General features: G+C 36.7%; 1 long non-coding RNA gene across 1 annotated transcript; it reads right to left on the bottom strand.

Annotated features, from left to right (window-relative positions):
- Nucleotides 1-318: 318 nt before the first annotated feature.
- Nucleotides 319-6959, bottom strand: LOC114098247 (uncharacterized). Its single transcript, XR_003583710.2, has 3 exons — nt 6040-6959; nt 3499-3588; nt 319-528 (listed from the first exon to the last, which is right to left on the bottom strand). It is a non-coding gene; the product is annotated as an uncharacterized lncRNA (long non-coding RNA).
- Nucleotides 6960-7068: the final 109 nt, after the last annotated feature.

Below are 7068 nucleotides of genomic sequence, written 5' to 3'. Positions count from 1 at the left end.
CTAGGCACTGAGTGCCCTACCCCTGAGCCACAACCCCAGCCCTCCTCTTCCTCCTCTTTTTCTTCTTCCTCCTCCTCTTCCTTTTCCTCCTCCTCCTCCTCCTCCTACTCTTCTTCTTCTTCTTCTTAATATCTTTTAGTTGTAGATGGACACAATATCTTTATTTATTTATATTTATATGGTGCTGAGGATTTAACCCAGTGCCTCACACATGCTAGGTGAGTGCTCTACCACTGAGTTACAACCTCAGTCCCATTTCTTTCTTTCTTTCTTTTCATTTCTTTTCTCTTTCTTTCTTTTATTTTTCTTTTACTTTTTGCAGCACTGATGATAGAACTTATTACTTTTAAATTTTATATTTTTTAAATTTTGAAAAACGGTCTCACTAAATTGCCCAGGCTAGCCACAAACTTCTGATCCTCCTGCCTCTATCTTCTGCTGGGATTACAGGCATGTGCCACTGCATCCAGCTCCTTGAACACTGTAGTGGTGGTTCTGAGTAGTTGAATCAGGTGAGAAAAAGAAATCCTGATTGAAAGAAGAAAAAAAAAAAAAAAAAGGCTAGTCTTCCTTTATCCACAGATGATCTTATCCTGTAAGTAAAAACCCCTAAAACTTCAACAACAATAAAATACTAGAACTGGATAATGAGTTCAGCAAGGTCACAGGATACATTATCAATATGAAAAAGTTAATTATATTTCTATATATTAGCAGTAAGTAATCTAAAATTGAAATTGAGAAAAAAATTCCATTCACAACAGCATGAAAATAATAAATTTGTTAATAGAAATGCAAGACACACACTAATCATTATACAATATTGCTGAGAGGAACTAAAGAAAATTGAAACAAATGGACAAATATTCTATGATCATGAATTCAAATATTCAATATTATTAAGATTGCAATTCTTTTGGAACCAACTACAAATTCAGTGCAAACTCTACCAAAACCCCAATAATCATTTCACAGAAGTTTACAAATATTTCGGAGATACAAATACACTAGCAGATGAAAAAAAAATTGAAAGTGAAAAACATAGCTGACGTACTTATACTTCCCAATTTCCAAACTTACTATAAAACTACAATAATTAATACAATGTAGTATGGCTTGAAGACAGACATATAGAACAAAATTAAAAGTCCAGAAATTAATTCTTAAACTTATGGTCAAATTACTTTTGACAAAGGATAGTCTTTTAAACAAATAGTGAGACAATTGGACAACTTCATAAAAACAGATGAATTTAGACCCTTGCTTTTTAACATACTTATAAATTAACACAGAATGACATATTCTTTTTGTTTTATTTATTGGGGACTGAACACAAGGACTCACACATGGTAGGCAAGCACTCTACCACTTTTTATTTGGAGACAGGGTCTCATTAAGTTGTCCCAATTGGCCTGGAACCTGTAATCCTCCTGCCTTGACCTCCCAACTTGATAGGATTATAAGCATGTCGCAACTGCCCAGCAAAATGACATACATTTTAAAAATTAAAATATAAAACTTATGAGAAAACAGGAAAAAAATTTTTATGACCTTGGGTTAGGTAAAGATTTCTTAGATATGACACCAAAAGCACACTCAAAGGAAAAAATTTAGTTGGACTTCATCAAAATTTAAAATGTTTATGTTTCAAAAGACATTGTTAAGAAAATGAAAGACATGACAAAGACTGGGAAAAAATACTTATAAATCATACATCTGATAAAGGATCCTTGTCCAGAATTTGAACCCAAACCGGATTGAAAAACAGCAAAAGCTCTGCATAGACATTACACAAAAGAAATAGGAGTGGCTGATAACTACAAGAAAAGGTATTCAATATTATTAGTCATTAATAATAAAGGACAGCTGTGCATGGTGGCGCACACCTGTAATCCCAGCAGTTTGGGATGCTGAAACTTGAGGATCATGAGTTCAAAGCCAGCCTCAACAATGGTGAGGTGCTAAGCAACTCAGTGAGACCCTGTGTTTAAATAAAATACAAAAAAAAAAAAAAAAAGGGCTGGGGATGTGGCTCAGTGGTTGAGTGCCCCAGAGTTTAATCCCCTATACCCCCCAAAATAAATAAATAAAGGACAATAATAAGTATCAGGAAGGATGAGGAAAAAGTAAAACCTTCATATGTCATTTGTGGGAATATAAAATAATACAGCTACTTTGGAAAATAATTTGGCAGTTTTTTAAAATGTTAAACATAAATTTATTATATCCCTATCCATTTTACTCGTAGGCATCTACACACACACACACACACAAAAAAAAAAATTACCAGCCCCCCCAAAAAAGCATCTACATAAGAGAAATGAAAACACATATCTACATAAAGTCTTGTATGCATTATCAGAATAGCCCCAAGCTGGAAAAACTTCAAATAGTCAATTGGTGAATGGATAACAAAATGAAATATTATTCAGATGTAAAAAAGGAATGGGATACTGATAGATGCTACAATATGAATAAACTCAAAAAACATTATGCTAGACAAAAAAGTCAGGTGATAGAGATCATATATCATATATTCCATTTATATGAATTGTCCAGGAATGGCAAAATTATAGAGGCAGAGAGCAGAGTACTGTTTGCCTGAATCTAGAGGTAGGTACTGAGATCAGGTCACATATAGTGGGTAATAAGCATCTTTTTCAGGAAATGAAAACTTTCCAAAACTGAATTGTAGTGGCATTGGCACAACTCTTAAATTTAGCAAAAATTATTGAGTTTTAGGATATGTATATTATACTTCAAAAGTAGTTTTTTAAAAACTGCATGGATTTGTTCAACTGTTCATGTCTTCCATATATTATTCATTTAATCTCTGCATTTCAAAAATGATAAAACTTTAATCACTCCTGCTCTGCAACCAATTTTTTAACTTATCATTAATTTTTAACAGATTGTGAAAGCAAATTCTCATGAATTGGATTTAGTTTATTTAATCTTTATAATCAAGATGACACTTTTGATAATGGGTTTCTTTCATTCCTCAATAACCCAGTAAGTTGACGTAATCAGGGAAACTGAACGACCTAATGACTCAAACTTCATACTACTTTCCAAAACTATAATAATTCTAAAGCCTCTAAGTCGACTGAGATGTCAAATAAGATGATTTGTACATTCCCTGGTATGTACAGTGTTAAGTCATTGTTTTAATTCTGACATGATATCTGCTTCTGTATCTTGGATTTTTAACCCGTTTTGTCCCCTTTCACATGGACTTATTTTTCCTCCTCAAAAAGTTCCAAACAAATCTATTACCAATCTTTTTCTTCAGAGCTTAAGAATAAAGATTTTTTCCCAATTCATCTATATACCCAAAACATATAGACAATGAAGAGAAATAACTTAAATAACGTTTATCTGTGCTCTGTAGAGAATTTACCCTTGTAAAGAGAGAACTCATGCAGACTCATATTTCTCTGTAGTCCCAGAACATTCCCAATTAGTTATCCTCCCTCCATTTATTTTCCCAAGACTCACCAGTGGCTTTTAGGAGTACCTGGACTGGGCTGTATCTGATTCACAGGGGTCCTGATAGTAGGTCGTATCCCATCACTATTCCCAATCAAACTTAAAAAAAAAGAGAAAAAGCTCTTGATTTGTGGTTTATAGGATGGATCCTGAAATTATAAATATAAACATATAAATATATTTGCAAGTAGAAAAATAAAAATAAGTGCAAAGATTTAATTTAGTATCAGTCTTTAGGTTTCACTTTCTTTTTTTTTTTTTTAAAAAAAGCTTTATTTTATTTATTTATTTGTTTTTATGTGATGCTGAGGCTCAAACCTAGCACATTGCACATGCTAGGCAAGCGCTGTACTGCTGAGCCACAACCCCAGCCCTCTAGGCTTCAATTTAATTCCAACCACTTTCTTTCCTATATATTTCTAAATGTTAAATTCTGGGGAAATGTAGTTATATTTGAATACTCATTACATTCATTAAAGAACATGTAGGCAGATTTTTTAAAAATCAGCTCTTATTTGGCCTAACAAGGGTATATTTAAATTAAAAATTAAATCAGAGTATTTTTAAAAGTGTGCATTGAATACCCACTCCTTAGCAAACCTTGGAATATTTGGACCCAATAAGAAACAGTCACACACCTTCAAGCTGTTTATAGGCTGTTGCGAATGAACCATAACTATACATAATTTAAATTAGATTGGGATAAGTATCACAATGTTCCAAAAGATAAAACAACAACAACAAAAAAGCAACTGGAAAAGTTTTCAGAGTTGACCGAACACAAAGAAAGTGCCTTAATGGTAATGAATGGCATATCCTGGAGAAGAGTAGTAATAGAATACAGAGAAGAGATCCAAATGAGGTGAGGTGTGGCTGTAGTATTGGGTAAGTGAGGGCATATTGAGAAACCAGGCTGAAGTTTGATTAAAATTGTAATAGTGGCTAATATTTATTGAGCATTTACTATGTGCCAAGTACTATTAAAGCAATAGACATGTGCCAACTTGGTTGATCCTCAAAACAACCCTATGAGAAATGTACTATTATTATTCCCATTTTATAGATGATAATATTGAGGTATAGAATAGTTAAGTAACCTACTCATGGTTACATAGTAACAGCCAAAAGTTACAGAGCCAGGATCTTTAAATGAATAAATAATAAAGACCAAATTCTGTTTCACCCTCAAACACACTACTGTAAGAGAAGTTCATGGGTACCTTAGCTACCTCTTTTCTCATGAATTCCTATGCCAGTTTTCAAGGTCTAGCTCAAATACTGCCTTTACTGCAAAGTCTTTCTGGATCAGCTGAATACAGTTTCTTTCTAAGATTCATAGCACTTTATCTGTAACAGTCTCTTGGCATGTCATAATACTTTGTTTCTGGTGTTACAGACTTTATGTGCATCATCTCTGCTTTCTTATTCTCCTTTAGTCTAATTCACTTTCTACTTTCCACAACTCCCAGGACAGTGCCTAGCATATAATAACACTAGCTAAATTTATGGAATGCCTATTCTTTCCAAGGCATTGTTAAGCATTTTAAAGGAATTATCTCATAAAAACCTTACAGCAACCCAATTCAATAGCTATTTTAGCCTGCTACTGTGACAGATAAAATAATAGATGCACCTTAAACTCAGTGAAAAAGATAGATATAGTTCCTGCCCTCAAGAAAAGGACAGTCTAGAGGGGTTGCTATCTTTTAAGGTATAAAGATGAGGAAAAATGGGCTGGGGTTGTGGCTCAGAGGTAGAGCACTTGCCTAGCACATGCAAGGCCCTGGGTTTGATCCTCAGCACACATAAAAATTAAAAAAAAAATAATTGTTTTAATATAAACTTTTTAAAATATTTATTTTTTTGGTGTAGATGGACACAACACAATGCATTTTATTTTTATGTGGTGCTGAGGATCGAACTCAGGTCCTGCCTGTCCTAGGCGAGCACTCTACCGCTGAGCCACAACCCCAGCCCCAAAAATAATTATTAAAGAAATATTCAAAAAGAAAGAAAGAAAAAGATGAGGAAAAGTGAGACTCAATGAAGTAATTTGCCCAGAACCACAGGAAAAAAAAAAAAAAAAGTGGCAGAGCCAGAATTCAAACCAGCTGCCCAGACTGGATATTCAGGAGACTGTGCACATAATCACTATGCTCTAAAGAAGGCACCTGATAAACATGGGAAGAAAGTTTTGGAATATTCCTAAATTGAAAAAACAATTCAGGGAAAATTCAAGGTTTCATTTTTGGGGGGTGGGGGGTACCGAGGATTGAACTCAGGGGCACTCAACCAGTAAGCCACATCCCCAGCCCTATTTTTTTTTTTTAGAGATAGAGTCTCACTGAGTTCTTCTGTGCCTCACTTTTATTGAGACTGGCATTGAACTCGAGATCCTCCTGCCTTAGCCTTCCGAGCCACTGGGATTATAGGTGTGCATCACCGCGCCTGGCTGCAGGGTTTCTTTCACTGTTCTTTTTTAAGGGGAAAGCAGGAAGTGAGCAAAATCAACAGTAGAGATGGAGGTTGTACTAGTATCCTGATACTCACCTGGCAGTAGCTCATCACTGCTAATCAAGCCCATCTGTTGAGTGAGACTAGCTGAAGACTGAGAATTTCCTTGTGTCCTTTAAAATGACTCCCCCCACCACCACTGATCAGTGTCCTTAAAGTGGGCCTTCTTGAGCATCAGTAGTTTGCTGCTTATAGGGTGGGGCAGCTGAGTCACTATTTAGCACTGAGACCTTGGATTAATCTCCCTTAGAAGAGTGAAAAGGTAACGAAGCACACAGTTCCTTACCTAAAAAAATGGTGCAATTATTCCTTTTTTTCTTTTTAGTTAAATAATGATTTTATCGCTTGAATACATACACAAATTTATGCCACCAAGGCAGAGGCTGTGATGACTCATTTCCAAAATGGTCCTGGGGATTGAACCCAGGGCTTCAAGCACACTAGGTAAGCACTCTATAGACTCAGCCCTATAATTATTCTTGAAAGGTGGATTCAAAATTCAAGAGAAAGGGACCTCCAAAAATGTACGAATTCATTTTTCCCTTGGAGGAGTGAGGAAGCGGCGGTGAGGGGATTGAGAGACCCTACGGCTCTCCAGGCGCCCCCTGCCCTGTGAGACAGGAACACCTATCTTCCGGCTGAGATCAAAGTGTTCCAGAGCCGACAGGCCCGCCTCCCTCCGGCCTCTGTCCGGAGCTGTCAGACTGCCATCTTGGCACCCTCATTGTTTGGCCTAGACTAAGCACGTCCTTTAAAAAAAAAGTGTTTTTAGAGATACCTTAAAAAAATTATAGACCAGTAGAAAGAGGTGCAGGAAGCACTTTAGTCCCAACAATGTTTTAGCCCAACCGGAGACCACCTCACATTACACCAGGTTCACCAAGTTAAGCTGCGAAGTTCTCTTAGGGGCCTTGGCTGCCGGCTCCACCCAGGACCCCACGTCCCGCAGCAGCCAGCCCTACGCCCCGCCCCTGCACCTCGCCCCGGAACGCTGCAGTTATCCAGGCAACCAGAGCTCGGGGACCCGGACTGGACGCGAAGGCGTGTTCGGCCCAGGCGGCGCGC

Source organism: Marmota flaviventris, chromosome 9 (genome assembly GCF_047511675.1).
Source record: "Marmota flaviventris isolate mMarFla1 chromosome 9, mMarFla1.hap1, whole genome shotgun sequence".
Taxonomy (NCBI): domain Eukaryota; kingdom Metazoa; phylum Chordata; class Mammalia; order Rodentia; family Sciuridae; genus Marmota; species Marmota flaviventris.
Note: the sequence above shows the minus strand (reverse complement) of the source record. Positions and strands in the feature narration are given on the sequence as shown.